General features: G+C 44.8%; 1 long non-coding RNA gene across 1 annotated transcript; it reads left to right on the top strand.

Moving 5' to 3' along the window:
• The first annotated feature begins 3,022 nt into the window (after positions 1-3,022).
• On the top strand, positions 3,023-18,150 carry LOC132081099 (uncharacterized). Its single transcript, XR_009419638.1, has 3 exons — positions 3,023-3,070; positions 4,085-4,282; positions 18,105-18,150. It is a non-coding gene; the product is annotated as an uncharacterized LOC132081099 (long non-coding RNA).
• The last annotated feature ends 2,331 nt before the right edge of the window (positions 18,151-20,481 follow it).

The following is a 20,481-nucleotide window of genomic DNA, read 5'->3' as shown; positions in this document are numbered from 1 at the left end:
CCTGCTCCTGGGCAAGTCACTGGAACTGCTGTGGGCTTTTGATGGACGCCTGTGATGAGAGCACCCAAATCCCTTGGGTACAGCAATTCTCTGTGTTCTCACACTTGCCTCAGCTGTGGCTCTGCAAAAGGTACAGATGTGATGAGCACAAGGACAGTGATGGTGCATTTTATACCCCCTGATGGTGTTTGTGCAGACTTCTCTCTTCCCTTGCACCCCTCTCCTCTTGGCTGGAGTGTTCCCTCCCCAGGATGGTGCACGTGAACAGCCAGTGTGTGAGGGCACTTTGTCACTGAGCAGCTTTCCCAGCCCTACACCAATGGTAGGACATTTGCACTGGAAGCAGACTCACTGCTCAGTTAATTCTTTGGTTCCTCCTGTGGAATAGGGGAATTTTGAGCATATGGATAAAGCTAAATCAAAATGATAAAGTATTTCATTTCAGACTGAGGACATTCACACAAGAATAACTCTTCCAGAATAGCTTATCACATAGACAAACTAAAAAAACTAATCTATTTTAACCAGAGGAATGAAGGAGGCATGGAGCTCTGGGTGACAAGCACAGCTCCCACAAACACATAAATCACAGATCACAATAGGCTCTTTTAGAGCTGTAGAAATGATACTGCTGTTTTGGTAATGGAACATCCTGATCCCATCTCTACGTGCATGTACTATATTTATATTCTACACATGTATATATTCCTATTATATATATAAAAAAATCCAATTTACAGGTGTGGGCTTTAATTAAGAGCTCTGATGTGTACTTTTTACTAAAATAATATGATAGAAAGGAATGTAATTTATCAAAGAAACACTGCTGAATTTATGACGATAAATTCATAAGAGAACAGGGAGATAATGGGATTTCTGAGACTGTATGGATGCTCTTTGCAGTTATTTGAGAGGGCAGGATATAGGGGAACTTAACTGAAAATTAGTTTTTTCTGAGATTGTTTTAAACCAAATGTATTTGCAACTCCTATTTTGTGGATGCACACAGACATGAATACTGATTTTTTTAGATCATTTATTGTAACAGTAGTTTTTGCCTGGAAAAGATCTGATGCTGCAGATTCCATTACAATATATTCTTTCATAATGCCAGCCTGTATTTCTTTTTAGTTGCAGCATTCTAACAAATTCCAGACTTGAATTAAATCTGCTGTTCTGACATGTGAAATGTTGCCTAATCACTCTGGAGCTTTGTGACTTTTTTTCCCCCTCCTTTTAACTGGATAATGTGCAGAGTCCCCCCCAGGTAATCCATGCACAGGTTTGGGTGGAAGTGCTTGTGGTGGGTTGGAAAGCACAGCAGAGGTGTGACTGCAGAGGGTGCTTCATTTATGTATAATTTGGCATAAAGGCTTGATGAGCCCTCCTGTGCTCCTCTTGTGCATGAAACCTGACCCCAGTGCACTCTTCAGTGAGCAGAAATGAGTATTTCTGCCTTCAGGCTGGCATCAGAACCTGCAGTTCTGCAGATGTGAGGGGCCAGTGGGGAGGGGGTGTCCTGCTCCTGCCTCCTGGTGACTTTGCTGAGGCTCTGTGGGTGTTGGGTGAACCATGAGGACCTGGGGAGAGGCTGTGAGGCTGCTGGGCAGCTCTGCTGAGGCAGCCGGGGGCACTGTCCTGGGTATGACCTGTCATTTTTAAAATTCATTGAATCCTGCAACGGTCTCAGTGGAAAGGTAGAGTAACACAGCCCCAGACCATCCTCAGGTTGTTCACATGTCAACATGAGGAATAAACCCCAAAGATCTCAGTGTCCTGTGCTGCAAATGGCCCTGGCAGGCAGTTTGAGCTGTGGGCTCCTCAGGTACACTCCATGGAACATCCTGGAATTTTTCCCATTGCCATCAACCTCATTTTTGATGCTGTTAGGGGATGTTTCACAGGGGATGGGTCAGAGATGGGCAGCTGGGGAGGGCCATTAACACAGCTGGGAGGGATTTGTCACCTGCAGGACCCCCACACCCTTCTCACTGGGTCTCCAGCCTAGGAGGTGCTGCTTGCACATCCAAACTCCACCTGCACCTTCTGCTTTGGGCTCCTGACTTCAGCCTGGCATTTTATCCACATGTCACTCATGCTTCTCACTGAGTGGAGTGGAGCTGATCACAGCCCAGGGGTCTGCTTTAAAATGTTTCCTGCATTAGCTGCTTCTGCAGTGTGTCTATTTTGGCTGGGCCAGGAGTCACCCGCTATCACGTTTTCTTCCTCTCAGAGGTAATTGCAGACTGGAGCTGAATTATCCCTGCCACCTCTTGGGAAAGCTGCATAGCCTGAGCCACAAAAGCCTCTTACTCTGAGACAACTTCCAGAGCTAATATGACTTCAGAGTCTTGTCTGAATCCTTCATATATTTCCAGGCCTGTCCTTGCAATATGGTCACCAGAGCTGCTCACAGCATTCAGCAGTGGTATCTTGGATACTGGATGCTGAAATAACACCCTTTCCCTGTGCTTGCTGGTTAATCTCCTCTTTATGGAGCCCTGGATTGCTTTTCCCCTCAGTAACAGCATCACATGAGGAGCTCACGTACGGCTGGTTCTGTACAAACCTCCTCATTTCCTTTCCCTAATTGCTGTTATCTGTGTGATTAGCATGACCCTGTATCAGTCCTTAGACAGGCACTGTGCCATGTGCAGCTATTGAGAGCACTTTGCTCAAATGAACGGATATTGCCTGGCTTCCCAGATCTGTTCCCATCAGCAGTGGCTCTGTGAGCTCCCCACATCACTGAGGGCCTGAACAGGCTTGGATCAAGAAGCCATTTGGCTATGTGGCTCTTTATTGTGTAGTACCTATTTGTGGGGGGATAGAATATGAGAAAATAAAGATCGTGTAGAAACTAATCTCACCCCTAAGGAGTTGCAGCTGGGCCAATTAGCAAAGATCAGGAGCAGGCCTGACTTTACCAGGCCACAGCTGTAAGCAATGAGAAGCAGATGCTATAAAAGAGTGGGGTGGCTGGGTGGGAAAGGAACTGGAGTCAGTGGCTGCTTTGGGAAGAGGAAAGAGTCAGTGCTGTGAGGAGATGCCCATGAGAAACACCCAGAAGGTATGGAACTGTTGTGATAAGGAGACAGCAGTATGGAACCCCTAGAATAAGATGACAACACCTATTGGTTAACTAACTTTAAAATCATTTGAGTGCCTTTTTTTGTTTTATAAAATACTTTTTGACTGAAAGGCTGCTGCACCTGGAAGTCTGCTTTGAGCTTAGGTCTGTCAAATACTGATGCGACCCAAACACTTGGTTTACTTGACATTTTATTTTCTATGGTTGGTGATATGCAGATTAGCTGATCTTTCCCCAGTACCCCATTTATTTACAGGCATTGGTTTATAGTGAGTTTTATCCAGTGTCCTCAGGTGGATCTTGCTATATTTTTTGTATGTATTAATAGTTGGCTTGAACTGCTCAGGGGTCTCCTTGGCACCTTGTCTCCATATGCTTGCTGGGAAGTCATACAAATCTGTTTGTTTAGTGAGAGTTTGTCATAAGAGAAGGGGGTCTGGCCAGAGGTGCAGGTCCCAGCAGTGCTGTGAAACACACTGGGAGTTAAAATACAGGAACTTTGGTGGCAACTAGCAGCTTTAGCTGGCCTCAACTCAGTGGGTGCTTCTGGATGGGTTAATTTGGCTGTGCCTATCCCAGCTGGCTGTGTCCCAGCCTGTCTGCCAGGCAGGAGGGCAGTGCTGGCAGACCCTGCTCAGGGCTGGGGCTGTAGAGCTCCAGCTCAGCCTTTCACTGGGCCAGCCCTGGCACTGCTCCTTAGGCTCTCTCATGGGCATGATGGAGATGCTGACTGAAAGTTCTGCTGCAAATCACCAGATGCTGATAATTGTCCACAACTGTCCTGGAATGGATCCAGATCTGAAATCAGGTTACTTTGTGTGTGGTTTCTTCTGTGTTCTTTAAGCACCTCCAGAGAATTATTGCTTCCACAAATAGGAGGGGCAGAGTGTCCTGCTTTTGGGTTTCTGCATCAATACTAACAAGCTTCTCTCTGCAGATCCCTCAGTGAGAGCCCCAGTAATATTGACTTTCCCTGTCCCTTGGCTGTTGCAGAGGTGCTGCAAGGCTCACTTGGAGCTGAGGGAAGGGGGTCTCTGCCTCCTGGAGCACCACATTTGAGAAGCCTGTGCCTAAAAATAAGGAGCCCCCTGGTCCATGGGTGTAAGCCCACCCCCAGCCCAGCCTGCAGCTGTGCCCAAGCCAGCAGCACTGGTACCTTGGAGCCACAGTGCCAACCCTGGCTGCTCACAGGTAGGAATTGCTCATCCTCTGGACAGGGTCCAGGGCCAGGTGCTATCTGGCTGTGTTTCTGCAGCACGTGCTGCTGCTGTCATTTCTGTAGCTGGTTGCTTGAAAAGAGAGGGCACATCATAGCTTGTGGGGCTCTGCAGAGCAGCAGCCTGGTTTTTCAGGAGGAATTTTTCCTCAATCTGTCCCTGTTAGGGATCTTCTGCATGGAGATTGTTTAGTATTGCCTTCAAATCAGGCAGTACCTGCCAGGGCTATCCCCTGGGATTTCTTACTGCCAAATTCCCCTACAGAAGAGACACATTCACATCAGTAGGAAAACAAAACAGGAAGATTTAAACCTGAAAATACAGGTGGGGAGGGACAGGTGGATTTTTGAGCCCTGTGGCTGTTGTGGAGCACTCTGCTGACGTGCCAGTCCCCTGTGATGTGCAGCATATGTCAAGGCAGCTCTGTTTAAAGGGATAACATTAAGGTATCTGAAAGGCTGCCTCCTTTTTGTTCTTATTTCATCCTGTATTAAAGGATTTTATTCAGGTTTTTCAGTGGCCTGCTGGGTAATGCTTTATTACAGTGACAGTGTGGAGTTCTAGTTTGTGATAATAGGATCTATATAAATAATACTGATTCTGCTGCCTCCTGTAATGCTTCCTGCCTGGGAACACTCAAATGCTTTTGAAAATATTAATTTCCTGTAATTTGGGATAGAGAAGCACCTCTGGGTGCTGCAGAGGGCATGGCAGCAGTGTGTGTTGTGCTGGTCAGCTGCCTGTAACAGCCATTCCTTTGAATCAAGGGCTTCAAACAACTGTGAGGGTCTTTTTGCACCGAGAATGAATAATTAAAATAATTGCCTTTTTTAGGTGTTGGTCTTTTTTCCTTTTGTCATTTTGAGGCTTTCAAAGAGGCCAAATAGTATGAGACAGCTCCAAGCACTGAAGATACTGTAAGGGGAGCATTGAAGAAGAGACAGATGAAGATTGGGAGAAAGGGATTGTTGCAGCATTTCACAGATTTTGACTTGATGTGCAAAGAGATGAAGGATGCTGTGACCCAAGAGACAGCAGTGCTGTGTAGAGGACAGGTTCTTTGGCTCAGAGCAGCACCCTTGGTCCCACAATACAACTTTCCTTATGGTGCTGCCCTGTGCTGGGTGAATCAATAGTCAGATACCAAGGCTAAGGCCCCTGGGATGCAGGCTCACTTTGGGCATTTATGTTGCTCTAAATAACCTGTGCTTGGTCAGGAAGGGGAGTGTGACCTGAGTCCCTGGGACTCTGTCCTGCTTTTCCCTGGGGAGCTGTTGCTGGTGGGAAGGGAGGTGCTGTGCTGGGTGTGGAGCAGAGCCCAAAAGGCACGTGTGGCACTGGCAGGACAATGGCAGTGATGGTGAACAAGGTGAAGGCTCAATGGATTTCCTAGAACCACACATTGTAAGGGCCTGGTTGACAGGATTTGCACTGGATTGACATAAGTTTTCAAAGAAATGAGGGCTGGGTTGTGCAGCAGCACTGCCGCTTTCCTTGGCTGACCTGCTGTGCTCCCTCCTTTCAGGCTAACATTAAAATGAATATGGTACAGCAGAGAGAGCAGCACAATTGGCTGCAGACAATGCATGTGCTGTGCTGTTCTGGGCAGTATTGATTGTTCCCTGCCCAGATGTGTGTGTCTAAACTAGTCCATTAAGCAGAGTCCCTTGGGTGGATGCCAATCCTTTCACACTCGGTGGCTCTTGCTCTGTCCTGCACCGTGCACAATCTGCAGGCACTGCACAGCCTGGCACGTGGGGCACACAGCATGGGCACACAGGGCAGAGAGCCACAGGCAGGTAGGTCACTGCCCATCATGCCCCCCAGCCTTTGTGTGTGAATATTCTTTGCTCTGGTGTCCTAAGTCCCTCCTTTTGCTGGTGTGGTCAAGCTCCCAGTGATGAGTGGCACTGGTACCATGTGTGTGTCAGGGTTTTGTGAGGCTGCAGTTAAATCACAATAGAATACTAGTCTTTTTTTCAGGGAGATGAATTAAGGGCAAACCCACCATGGCTTGGTAGATGCAGAAGGGAGTCCTGGAGGTTGGCACAGTGAGCAGAAGTGATGCAGATGCTGTTGGGCACACCTGTGTCCCAGCACGCTGAACAGCCACCTTGGCTGCTGGAGGTGGTGAAACACCCACAGCTGTGCAGTGCTGGACGGGCTCTGCTGCTGGTCACACTGGGGCTGTGCCCTGTGGGTGCTGTGCTGGCCTGTCTGCTGCCACCCACCCACCCAGGGGCACTTTGGTCGCCTGCCATGCCCCTGCTGAGCTGTGGCATTGATGGCAGCACAGCTCACAGAGGCTCACTGGTGTGGATTTTATCACCTCTTAACACTGAAAGGCTTCTGAGTCTCTGCATTCAGAGAATCACAGTGGTGCTTTTCCAGAAGGGCAGAGGGTTGCAAGAGAAGGAAGATCCATGTGCTGCTTCTCTCCATCCTTCATCTCCAGTCTGTGCCCAGCAAACCCACTCCACAGCACGTGCCAAAGTTGTTTGATGCTTATATTCCTACATCTTATTCTGTATATATGTACACATATATGAATGGGAATTATTCCTCTGGTAAATCTAAGTCAATAATTCTTTTCCTCCTGCAAGCATTTAGCCTCCTAGCAGATCCTGTAATAAATTAATCTTCTTTATCACTCCTTTAATTGGTTCCTCAAAACCAGTGAGCAGTGAAACCTATTGATTGATGTATAATGTTAGATTAATGTATAATGTAAATTAGTAGAAAGCAATTACAAGAGCTGCTGTGTGGTTTGGTGCTGCTGCTGGATTTGTGCTACAGGGAACTCATTCAGGGTCAGTGTGTTAGCCTGTTCCTTGCATGTAGGAGCAGCAAAGTGCAAAGGTTTGGGGAGCAAGAACTTCTTCTGTGGAGTTAAAGCTTGAATGGAGAAGAGAGGGTGTCTGCTATTTTACACACCCCACACTGTCTGTTCTAAAGAGAGAAGAGCAATATGCCATGATGTGACAGACTGCTAGAATCAACAGCTGAATTTTTAAATAATGCAGAATGATGAAGAGCCTTGATGCTTGACTCCTGGGGAGCTGTGGGTGGCAGCAGTGGCTGTTGGAAGGGGGATTTGGGTTCACTCACCTGAGCTTTGACATTTATTCCATGGGATGGGACAGCATTCCCTGTGGGCTCACTTTGCAGGAAGCAGAGACCAAGGTAACATCTGGGTTGTTTTTCAGCTCACCTCAGCTGTTTCTCCTCTGCAGTTTGAAGGGTACTGTGAGTGGGCTGTGGGCATTTAACACTTTAAATTAATGCTTGATATTTAGGTGGGATGCAAACATGCTTAGGTACACAATCAGTTCCTCAGTGCCCTGCTGTGATCTGCTGATGTGAAGGCTTAGTTATAAACTGTGCTTATTGTGGCTACAAATAATGCTTTGGGCCTTCCTAAAATTCTATTGTTTTAGTGCAGCAGTTGGCAATGGCTGAAACTCCTCTACCTGCTTTTTCCCAAGACAATGGGAGGAGGAGAGAAGCAGAAAAGGAAGCACAATAAAATGTCCCAGTAGTATTTTTCTATTACATACCTGCCAAAGCCTGTAGTGCTGTGTTAAGACAAAGGGCTGAGCCCCCAGTGTTGTCCAAGGGAAAAAGCACAGAAAACTCTATTAAAGCCTCTGCATTGCTTTGACCTTTGGTTTGCTCCCATCTTTCCCTGGTTTCTGTGATGTGACACACATCAGCTGTGGGGAAGGGTGGGCACTGCAGGTCCTGTTCTTGATTTCAACTCAGAGGGTTGAGGCACACAGGTGACACATGGAGTGAAACCATCAGGGCAAATGGAAATCTTCTTTCTGTGCTGGGATTCTCCACAGTGTTGGCTCTGTCCTGCCCTTGGACTGCTCCTTTGAGAGTCCAGTGCACCTGTAACCTCTGTCTGCTGGCTCCTCAGCCCTCCATTGAAGGTGCCATTTGCTCATGCTGCACATCAGGGAGCCTGGAGCTGCTCACAGCTGAATGAAGAGGAAGAAAAATGGTTTTTTGACCTGAAACTTCTGTGAATTCAGGACAAGGAAGAAGCTCAAAAGGAGTTAGGAAGGCATGTTAATCCTCATTGCTGCCTGGTGAGACTGAATTTCTGCTGCTCTGTGGTGACAGGAGCTGTGCTTCTGCTCCTGGGGAGCTCTATCAAACACCCATCAGAGTAAGGCAGAAAGGAAAGGTAAGTTGAAAATGCCCATTCCTTTGCCTAGCAGGAGTTTTTGCTCAGGTTGTGGTCCTGGCTCACCTTGTTTCCCTGCAGAAGGAACCCTCATGCTCCAGACTCACTCCTGTAGAAAGGCATCTCTTCCCATTTCTATTCAGTGGTTCTCACAACTAAATAAGGCCTATTTTTGAAAAGTTTAGAATGTGGAGAGCACCAAATATCAATTCAAACAATAAATAAACTGTAATCTGGAGGGAAATTGCAGAGACTAGAGATGGACTATCATCTGAGCTGTGTAGCAACGGGCAATGATGAGCTGTTTGCAGCAAGTGGAATTGTTAGGTAGGAAAATTGTTCAGTCTGTGAGTGTGGTCAGGCATTGCTATGGGGACCCAGAGAGGCAGGGACACCTTAGCCCTTGGAGACACTCAGAGTTTCACTGGGCACACCCTGAGCAGCCTGATCTGATTCTGAGTTTGGCTCCAGAGTGAGCAGGGGTTGGAGTGGGGATTCCTGCCAACCTCAGCTGTTCGCTGCTTCAGGAATTTACAGGGGCAAACTCTATGGTACAGTTAAGCTATCACTTTGTAGGTCTGTTTTTATCATGAGAGTACCCTGCTTCATGAACTGTGGTGTCTCTGAGCATTCATTATTCACAAAAAGTTTGTCTTCCAATTACACAAGATCATAAGAAGGAAAGTGTCTGGTTTGTCAGAACTGCAGAGCTAAAATAAGCTGCAGCAAGCAGCTCCTTGGCAAGGAGCTGGTGTCTCTAATTAGAAAAGCTCTGGAGAGTTAATCTTCTTGGGTATGAGACCTATTGCTTCCTCCTGCACCATGTGATGGCTGGAGCTGAGCAGCTTTGAAAAAGGCCTGGAGGCTGGGCTTCAGTTGATTGCTATGTCCTACTTGGAACTTATATCTATATATATATTTATATATATATATAAGTTCCCAAGTAGGATATATTAATATCCTACACATATATACATGAATTTTGCAAACATGAGGTTTGGTGTGCTCCTATCAGATGGCTAAAATGCAGTAGGGCTGAAAATTGACTGGGAATTGAAGCTGTAAATTCTTTTAGTAAAAAAAAAGTGCTGGAAGTCCTAATCTCTGGCAAGCAGCTGCTGCAGAGTGAGTAAATTATTGTACCATCTAGCTGTGTGAGAGCAGTGTCCTCGGCAGGCAGGCAGCAAGAACCTTGGTTGCCTGGAAGTGGCCAAGACTGGCCTGGTTTATGGTTTGGGGTGGTCATGCCTCACCCTCCCAGAGGTGTGGGCAGCAGGAGGGGAAGGGGTTGTGACAATGAGACGAAACAAGCCTTTATTGTGACTGTAACCTCAGCCACCCTGCCAAAGAGATAACCTTGATATTTCAGTGCCTATCAAAGGTGTCTTCTGCTCTCATGCTAATGCTCTCCAGAGCAGGGGGGGCAACTAATCAGCATTGAAGCAATCAGTCAGGTTCCCCTTGGCACATGATGAGTGTAATTATTTTGCAGCTCACTCCATGTTCTTGGTAGCTCTAGTGATGTTTATTCTGGGAAGCTTCTGGGACTGAGGTGGTACAAAGGTTTTAATTTCAGACAGGAACTTACCAAGTTGGGTTCTTGGCCTGGGCTCCAAATTTCTAGAGTTTCTCTGAAGTCCTGGCTGGCCTTATGAGACTTTATCAGTCCTAGTTCCTTCTCCTGAGACATCTACCACATGGGACAATTTTGATGTGGATACTGGTGTACCAGGTTGACTGATGAATCCCATCAGACAAAAATAGCTTGTGTGTATCAGCAATTGAACCAAACTGCTTGGTTTAAAAGTAAAAGCCTTATCTGACTTGGCCAGCATGGTGCACTGTCTCCTCCCCAGCAGAACTTCAACCCTCCCTGCAGTTCATGGGCTGGAGGCACAGGAACTCATGGCTGAGGCAGGAGGGACTGGGGCTGCACTGGAGCTGCCCTGGCTGTCCTTGGGCTCCGGGACAGCTCAGGGTTTGTGTGCCACATCCAACAGGAGCTGTGGTTCCTCCACTGCCAGAGCTGTGTGGCTCCCTGGGGTTTGAAAGCACTCACCTGGTGCAGTGGGCAGCTCTCTTTCAAATGCTCAACAGCCACTGAATAGGTTAGCACTGCCTCAGACCCCACACTTGCCAAGAAACACTTACTGAGGTATTAGTTATAAAACCTGGGCAGGACTCTCTCAGCCTTCAGGCAGCTGGTAGCTCACTCTGCCATAGGTGCTCTCCTAACCAGTGGCACCCAGATAGAGCCAAACTTAATTTATCTTTTTCTAATAATTGCAGTTAATTACAGATATCTTCATCATAATGTCATATTCTCATATCTGAATTGCCCCAAATTTGCAACTTACCCATGTTAAGCTCTGCAAATAACCTAAGAAGTGATGCTGTAGGAATTTTGTTTTTATTGCCAATCTCCTGTACAGCACAATACCTTTGAAAGCTGCAAGAAATATTTTTATTATTGGATGCAAACTCCCTGGGAATGCAATTGATTATTCAAACGTCATGCTGCTGCTGCAGAGATTTGTGTTGCTGTGAGTGACTTTGATTCCCTGATAGCCTGTCTCATGCTCCTGTCCCCTAATGGAGCTGATAGCATTAAGTCATGCAGGTAATCAAGTGGAAGGAATTGTTTCTCTTTATTCAAAGACCTGATGACTTTATCCAACAGGGAGGGTCTCTAACAGAATAAGACAAGGAGAAGCAGATGAGATAAGAAAGCCACAGGACTCACTAAGCAGTGCAGTAGGAGTGTTTTTAAAGGCTTCAAATTTGGAACAGAAAAACATTCTGAATGATCTATGGAAAGCCAGCCTTCTGGCTGGCACTTTATTATTGCATTTTTCTGTATTAAGGAGTCAAAGATCAAGAATAAATTCAGTCCAGGTAGTGATACACAGAATTTTTAATTGAGGTATGTTGAGGTGTATGAGGACAGTGTGGAGGAGGGCAGCACCTCCTTGGAGTCAGCTGGCAAAGATGGGTGCATGGTCCCAAATTATCTGTGTGTGATGGGTTTTCTGCACAGTATTTCCATCACTGATAATGAGGAATTAAAACATAATTCACTAATGCATGAAAAGAAAGGTCTTCACAGGGCTGGGTACTCCCAGGCAATGATTATCCTGATGAAATTAACTTTAATACGGGAGGCTCAGGAGGGAGCATAATTCTCCCTCCTTTTCATGCTAACCCATTATAACAATGATGTGTGCAAAACCAATTTGACTATTAGATCATTCCTACTAAAATAACTCCAAACCATTTACAAGTATCCTATTAGGACTTGCTGCAAGTGGATGCTGAAGCACTTCCAGAGCTGCTGAGTTCAATTTGTACCCTCCCTGTTACCTTTGCCAGGTGGAGCTGCAGTCTCTGGTAGGTGGAATTCCTGCACTTCTGGGGAATGGCAGTGTGCTCTTGTTCACAGCCTTTAGGGAGCAATACCTGGATGCTGTGTGAAACTGCCCTCTGAGACAGGTCCAAGCTGGGCTCTGCTGTGCTGTCATGAATTTATAACAGCTCTGCTACACTGACATTGTTCCAACACTTTGCTGGTGAGGATGCAGTCAAAATCTCTCCCACAGGGAGCTGAAGTGCTGCAGAGGAGTTTGCCACCCTCACCAGGTCAGTTTGAAGTTTGGCTCTCCTGCTAAAGTGTGTTGCTTTTATTGTCAGAGTTGCAGGCAAATAAGAAAGGTAAGAAATAAGGTGTTTTCACCAGGTGGTAGAATTCTTTGGAGCAGTGAATCCCCCGGGGAGGCAGAGAAACAGAAACTACACTTCTTTTATGCATGCTGCATAAGGGATAAAAATGTACAAGTGTTTTCCATTCCCAGGCTCATCTTCTGCTTTAGGCTTTGGTGAGCAAAAGTGATAGTAGTAAAAGTTAATGAAATAGTGGCAAATGTTAATAAAGACTATGTGGAATAAGGCTGAACATGCACTAAAATATTGATAAATGAGTTTTAAGAGAAATCAAAAAGCATTATTTCTGGCAAATGCTTATGCATTTTCCTCTCCATTTAGACAAGATCTGACTTGCAATCAGCTGCTAAAGGCATTGTACATCAGTCTAGAGTAACCAGCACAGCAATTGTAAAAAAGGCATTATTTTAGAGTTTATCTGCTAACTTTTATGTGATTGTGTAACTGCCTTGTGTCAAGGAAGGACAAGGTTTTACTTTTTGAAAAGTTTATATCCTGCTGAACTAAAGAGTGCAGAAAATGCTTGTTTGCTGGTGAGTCATTAGTGAAATCATCAGATATGAATATCTAGAGCCTTGAACTGCAGACTGTAGGTTCAGGTGCTGAAGAGGAGAACCAAGAGTCATGAACATTTCCCTCAGCATGGTGCCACACTGCTGAGCTTGTGGTCCCAGCTTTGTCACATGTGGGCATGTCTCTGATAACAGAGCTGGTAAAGGTCTATGAGAAACCCCAAAACCTGGAGCAAGGAGGACCTGTCAGTCACAGCCCCATCCTAGTCCTGGCTAGGATGCTTTAGAGCATCTCAGCAGGCTGCTGTTTGGCTGTCAGCTGATCCTTAAGGCAAAAAGAGGTGAGTGTGAATTTGTCACAGTGTGTGACACTGACAGAGCTGGAGCTGCTCAGTGCTGTGGTGGCATTCAGGATGTTGTGCCAGCATCCTGGAATTTATTGCCGACATTGTGCCACGTGTGTGAAGGTGAGCTGGCACCACATGAAATGTCATGTAGGCCAGGTAATCCCTTTAGCATATATTTAACCTGATGTGGGATTGGTCATGCTGGGTCTGGGCTGGGAATCACACTGAGCTCACACAGTCCTGTGCATTCAGCAAGAGTTCAGGTATCTGCACTTTCATGTGTCACATCCTCCTCAAAATACTACCAGGGACCTCATCTGCAGTGCTTACCAACCTGCATCTCACTCTCTGCTGCACCTAGTTTCTCACAGATGTCTCTTATTTTGCTCAAGATAAGCCCACACTACAGAGAATTGATTTGGAGCACCATAAAATCAAGTGTTACTTGCATCCATTGATGTTTCAGGCTTGTGTCTCTTGTCTGCTGTAATTACTACAGAAAGGAGGATGTGATAATGGTCAACATCAGAATTAATGAAGGAAAAAAAGCAAACATAAAAGGCCATTGCACAGTGCAGCAGGCTTTGAGCAGAAATGTAACAGGTCCTCATGAAAAAATTCCCTGTGAGTTTGTAAATACTGATTTTCATCCTTCTTGCAGTTTCTCACTCCATGTTCACAGTGGCTTTCCAATCCCTGTGTCAAGTCAAGGCAAAGGAAATCCAGCCAGCCACTGTCCCCAGCATGGTCCCTCCCCAGACCATTCCTGCCAGGCAGACTGGGAATCCCCTTGGTGCTGGGATTGTTAAGTTTTCCTGCTGGTTAAGGCCTTTTATACCTTTCACTGCCAGTTCTGTTCTACTGCTGAATGGTAAGAGCCAAGTAACTCTTGAGTTGCTTTGGCTGCTCCACTGCTCCTGCTCCCATTTGTTCCCTTGGAGTGGATGAAGCACTCAAGGTGAGTGCTGTCTTTACCCTAAATGCTCAGGTGTGAGATGTTCTGTGGGTTCTTCTCACTCCTTCCTGCTGATCAAGGACTTTTCTCTCCTGGTACAAGTCCAGCATCTCATCCACAAGCGCTCTGAGCAGGGATGGGACTGTAGGAGCAGCTGGCTCCTGTGGCTGTGATCCACTTTGTCATCTCCATTTGCTGGTTCACTCCAGCTGAAAAGACACCTGGGAGCAGTTTGGGGCTTTCCTAAGGCACACCTGGGTGTTCCAGCCCAACCTCTGGGTAATGGTGGTTGTTTACTCTGCAGTATTTGCCATAAACACTGTCACAAGTTTGTGTATCAAACATCTCAGTTAGTAAATGGTCATGTTACAGAATTGATACATAAGGAAAGCAGTCATTGCCAATGCCCAGGAAAAAACATAATCCATTCCTAAAAATAGAAGTGTGACAGCTCATGACTTGATTATTGGGTCTTGGTCAGAGAGTATTTCATTGATTTCCAATGTGGTGTATGTTATTTTTAAGTCATAACCTATTTTTGGCCTTGGGAGAATTTTGCAAAGAGAAGGAGATGTTGCATCATATCTGTTCAGTAAATATTTTAGTAATAACGTGAAATAGGTTATAAGCAACAGGTTGGGAATTTCCTTCATAGAATACAGTCTGCTCATCAGCTTGCTAAGGATTATCCCCTCCCAGTTTGTGGGAATTTTGGGTCAGTGTCAGGAAATTTCCTAACATATTTTTTGCTGTATAGGTAATGGAATATTTTTAGTATTAAAATCTGATTTTTTGAGGATAAATAAATATGGTATGATAATAAATGATTCTGTTTGAAATCACAGATTTACTGGCTATTTGGTGACTGTGTGGGCTTTCCTTGCAGTCCCTCTATGACCTGTCTGTATCCTCGTGTGTGGTTCTTCATTCCCTCTCTCTCCCTGTGCCCACCCCTTCCTGTGCAATCCGGTAAGGAGGTTTCACACCACATTGCTTCTGCCTGCCAAGGCAGGGACATTCTTTTGAAGTCCTTCCTGGCCAGAGATTGGTCACAAAACAGGTCTGACAATAACATTTCTGAGACTGCCATGTTGTCATTAATTCAAGTTGAATTTGGCCAGCAGGCTCCAAACTTATCAGAGTGGACAGACAGGCAAGCAGCCCAAGGACAGTGACTGCACAGTCTTGGGGAATGAGCTAAAAATAATAGTGTATTTATTTCTGCAAAATGAAATTGGGTTTGATTTGACCAATCTCTTGAGCTAATAAGCATAATGAAAATGAGATTACCCTGATTTATTATTTCTGGTAGATATTAATTATTGGGTTTTTCTTTTGAATAATTAAAGAATTTTTCCTGCTCTAAATGAGTGCACTAGGTCTCATTCATCTGAAGTCTTAAAAATATATCCTTTACCTGGAGAGCCTAGAAACCCACTAGTTTATTATAACTGTTCATTTGCAATGTAAGACCATGAAGCTACTCATAGAAAAATTGTTTTTACTCTTTCCATGTTTCTGTGAGTGTGTAACTCCTATTTACACCTTGTCTGTTTATTGCCTTTATCTTGATTCTGCCTTCTGTTTCTCTCCTGGCCAGATCCAGAGTTCCTCTGCAGAATCAGTCATGGCTAAATTTAACCACACAGATATAAAATAAATACTGGATAGTTTTCTGTTCCCTACAGACTTCAGTTTCCCTGAGAGAGACCTTAGAACAGAGGCATGTTGCAGCAATTTTAGGTGGTAGCCCAGCTTTTATTTCTGAGGGCATGTTGTGGAGGCAGCTTTCTGCCATGGTCAGACAGCAGCAGGATGATGGCCTTTAAAAATAGGACCCCTTGCCATTTTGTGTTCTTGTCAGAATGTCACAAATGCCATAAGGTCAGGTTTGTTTTTCTGCCATTTTTCTCTTCTGGTCATTTCCCTCATCCAAGGAATGTGTGATTGATTTTGTTGGGGTGGGGTTTCATCCTTGCAGTGGTGGGACAAGGGAGCCCAAAGCTGTGCAGAGGTTCCCCAGGGCAGCAGGGCTGTGCTGGCACAGAGCTGGGCTCTGCAGAGTGCTGCCCACTTCCTAACACTCCTGTTAGCAGGTTTTGACCTTTCCAAGGATGGAAACATCAGCTGCCCACAGCTGCAGGAGGGGAGGCAGGACTTGCCACCCTTCCCTCCCCAGAGCATGAACATGCTCAGGCTGGTGAGGTCCCCCGCAGCCCATCTGCCCTCAGGGCTCCTGGCCATGGTGTCAGCACAGCCACAAAGGCAAGTGTTGTATTCAACAGCTCCTAAAGATTGCTGTGAGAAAAAACAAAGCCAAACAAATCAAATCTTCTCCCCATGAAACTCAGCCACACTGAGAAACGATGTCAGCACAGAGCAGGGAGAAAGAGAAGGGCAGTGTTTGGTCAAACCACTTGGCTGAATGGTTCAAGTGCCCCCTGCCAGCCTGCTCAGCTGGCCCAAAACCTGGTCCTGAACTCTGCAGGGTGCATGGCACAGGCTCTGGCTGCCTTTGGGAATGCTGCAGGGCCACCAAGCCAGCCCTACACGCTCTGGCAAAAGCCAAGGTTGTGCTTGGCACCAGGAATGATCCTTTGTGCCCAAGTGGCTCCTCCAGGGACAAGCTGTGCTCATTGCCACTGATTTCCAGGTCACAGTGGGCTGTCCCTTCAGCTGGCTTCATGCCTTGGGCTGGCTGCATCCCCTTGTGTGCATTTGTCAGGAATGGTGGGCAGGATGGTGTGGTGATGTTTGCAGGGGTCCCAGGACAGGAGAAGAGAATCTGACTCTAAGTTTCAGAAGGCTAATTTATTATTTTATTATACATATAATATTAAAATTATACTAAAAGAATAGAAGAAAGGATTTCATCAGAAGAATAGCAAAGAAAGCAGAGAATGGAATGATAACAAAAGCTTGTGTCTCACAGATCTGAGACAGCAGGACTGTGATTGGCCATTAATTAAAAACAACAACATGAGACTAATCAGAAATCCACCTGTTGCATTCCACAGCAGCAGATAACCACTGTTTAAATTTTGTTCTTGAAGCCTCTCAGCTCAAGAGAAAAAATCCTAAAGAAAGGATTTTTCATAAAACATGTCTGTGACAGGGTGGGTGATGGGAACACCTTCCTCAAGCAGGTCACTGGGGGCAGGCGGGATGGCCCTGTCCCCTCTCCACATCTAAGTTTATTCAGCTGCAAAACTGGAATAGTAGGAAGCTTAATGTCTGGGCTAAACTGCTACCCAAGTCAAAGGTGGTCTCCTTATTGCTTGTAGTAAATAACAAACATGTTCCCAAGGCTCTGTAATTAGCCTTTTTTGTAAAGGGGAAATCAATTTCCAGTTTCCTTGCAGAACTTCTGCATCCTGTCTGGAGAGAGCAAACATTTATCATCCTTCAGTAAATCCTGTGGGGAATCTTTGGAGCTGGCAGGGTCCAGCTGGGAGCAAGCTCCTGCAGGAACCATCCCCAGGACAATTTACCTTTGAACTTCAGACCTAATTCCTCAAAAAAGGAGCAATCCCTGCTGTAGGAAAGGGAAAGACAGTTTAGGAATATTCTCTAGTGCTTTTGGAAAGCAGAACCCAAAAAAGGCAACTTCCAGGAGAGGATTAAAAATGTGAATCCTGAATTCAATAGCTGATAGGGAAATCTGTTTTAGAGCAATCAAACCCACTCAGACCCATCCCATGTCTCTAATTGCCAGCACCAGGATGTGCCAATGGTAATCTGCGCTCCTGGGGTATGGGATAGAGAATCCATGAAATGAAGAAATTGAAGGATTTTGACCTTTTCAGAAGAAGATTCTGCAGAAAAACATATTCTCAAGTATGTTTATATTTCCAGAGAAATAAACATTCTCAAAGGTACTCTAACAAGCAGATCCATAGCAGAGTAGATCAAATGGGTTTTTATTTGCTCTACATGCTGTTGGGCAGCCAAGATTGATCACTTTACCTAGGGAAAATGGAAAAATCAATGTAAAAGAGGAAACAGGTTAAGTTTTAACAGTAAAAAAATGAAGCTTTTCTCATGTGTCCATAATTTGATGCTGTTTTTCACAGAGGGTTTGCAGGGCTGTCCTTTCTGTCAGCATCAGAGCAGCTGGTAAGTGCAGGTGAGCACGAGGGCACTCACTGGTGGGGAGGTGTTTGTGTGCTGCTGTTACTGGGGGATGAGCTAGGAAGTGTCAACCTCACTCAGTGCCACAGGGAAACTCTTTGGAAGTTTGGGATTTGGAAGATTCCCACTTTGTTTTAAATTACAGGGAATTTGATTGGATTTCAGTAATTTTTTTTTTTCTGAATTGATGCTATGTTTTTTTCAGAATTGGAATATGGTAAATGTCATGTGTGATACAAGAACTCTTAATATAGCAAAATCACAGAATCAACTGGGTTGGAAGAGACCTTTGTGATCATCAAATCCAACCTGTGACCTAATACCACCTCGTCAACTAAACCCTGGCCCTGAGTGCAATTTCCAGGCTTTTTAAAACTGTTTGGAAAGAAACTTTTGCTTTAAAACCTTTGACCTATTCTAAGTGACACACTAAAATTATGTAACTGACTGAAAACAATCCAAATTTAGAAATAAAAGCTGTTTTTCTGGGTTCAAACCCACTTATTGTGCTGCTATGGGGCATTTCGAGATTATCTTTGCAGTCACAGGTGACAGAATACTTCTCCTAGTGCTGAGACATGGAAGCAATGCATGATACTATCCTGGGAGCTGTTGCAGTGTGGGTTTGTTTATATTTACAAATTAATTTGACTTGTTTCTGGCACTTATTTGGATTTAGCTTAAGAATAATCCATATTGTCCAAACAGCTTCCTAATAATAAGGACCCACTGTCAGAGCTAAATCCCAGTATTACACTGCAAAGTAGCTGGAGAATTAACTATTGCCTTGAATAAAAACCACATTTTCCCAAACCGAGCTGTAATCAGTGAGAATTGTTGATTTTCAAGACTTTTAAAACTGAGTCAATAAAACATGCTGAATCTTACCTTATCTACATTTTGACTACCAAAAAGCATTGATGTCTCTCAAACAGAATTATTGTTTTTTAAAACACAGTGAAATGAAAATATACCTCTGTAAATTTAGCATTTTGGGAAAAATGGTTTCTTGAATAAGAATATTGTAAAACCCATCAGAGAGAAAAGTGCTGCTAGGAGGAGGATGTTGTGTAAGGTGTTTGAGATAAAGGTTTTACTATTTTTTGTGTTCTCATAAAATTTTACTGAAATGGAAGATTTTTCTCTTTAAATGTTCATTGTTATGCACATGCTTTGCAGAGATAATAGCTACCTTTGCCTAATCCTCATGGGCTGATTTGAATACAGAATTGGTATCATTCTCCAATTGCTTTGAACCTGAGGGAAAAGTATCAGCATTTATTTCAAAAGACTTGGTGAGTTTTAAGTTCCCCCAGACATCAGAGAGATTTTTGCCCATGACTGAAATAAATTGCAATATTTATCTGTGGGCTTTAATTTTTAAATATCCTTCAGTATCAGGACCCAGAACCTGATTTACTTTTCAAAGCAATTTAAATTTTTCCAACTCAATTTAATTTTTTTTTTGAAAATACAAGATTTTTTTCTCTTTAGTACAATCCATAAATGCACTTAATATGTGTGAACACTTTTTGTAGTGAATGGGATGGGAGTTCTATGCAAGTTTATTTTTTAAGGCTGGTTCTTGGAGTACCACATTCTGTGGAGGAGAACTTGCTCTGCTGGGCTCAGGGGCTGTTCAGCCCAACCAGCCAGCGCTGTGAGGATGCACCATGAGGCTGCTTTGTTATATTATGAGTGTCAGGGCTCCAGTTCTTGTATTGAACAAGTGTTTTGATTATCTAAAATGGAGTCACAACAAGATCCAGTTATTCAGCAAAACTGATCATCCTGCAGACCATCCTGATGTTGTCCTGCTCTCTTTGTGCAGATCAGTCTCACACTTTCAGTTTTTTCTTAACTAGAAGTTATCTTGAAAGAAATCCAGCGACTTCAGACCTCTCCAGAGCCTTCCTGGATCCTGAGGATTCCTGCAGGGAATGGCTGATGCAGAGCCCTGTCCTGACACTGGGAGTCAAGGAGATGAAGCCAATGTAAGACAGAAAGTTTAATTGTTCCTGTGAGTCCCTGAAGACAATATAAACATCAGTCTCCAGGCTGCAGGCTTGTCATTCACTTTACAGAAAACAGCAGCTCTCTTCAGGCTGATGTAAACAAAACAAGATCCTGAGGAGGCATTTATTTCCAGCATTGTTCAAAGGTTTGGGCTGGAGCTGGATGTGGCCAAAGAGCAGATCTGCACACTGGGTGGCTGTGGGTGCTACTGCTTGTGCTGCTGCTTTCCTGAGGTGCTCAGACCCTTGCTCAGAAAAATGAATGTTTAATTAAATAATCTAGTCAGGGAAACATTGATGTCTA

The sequence above is a fragment of the Ammospiza nelsoni genome, chromosome 17 (assembly GCF_027579445.1).
Source record: "Ammospiza nelsoni isolate bAmmNel1 chromosome 17, bAmmNel1.pri, whole genome shotgun sequence".
Lineage (NCBI taxonomy): Eukaryota > Metazoa > Chordata > Aves > Passeriformes > Passerellidae > Ammospiza > Ammospiza nelsoni.
This window is presented reverse-complemented; position numbering and strand designations above follow the sequence as displayed.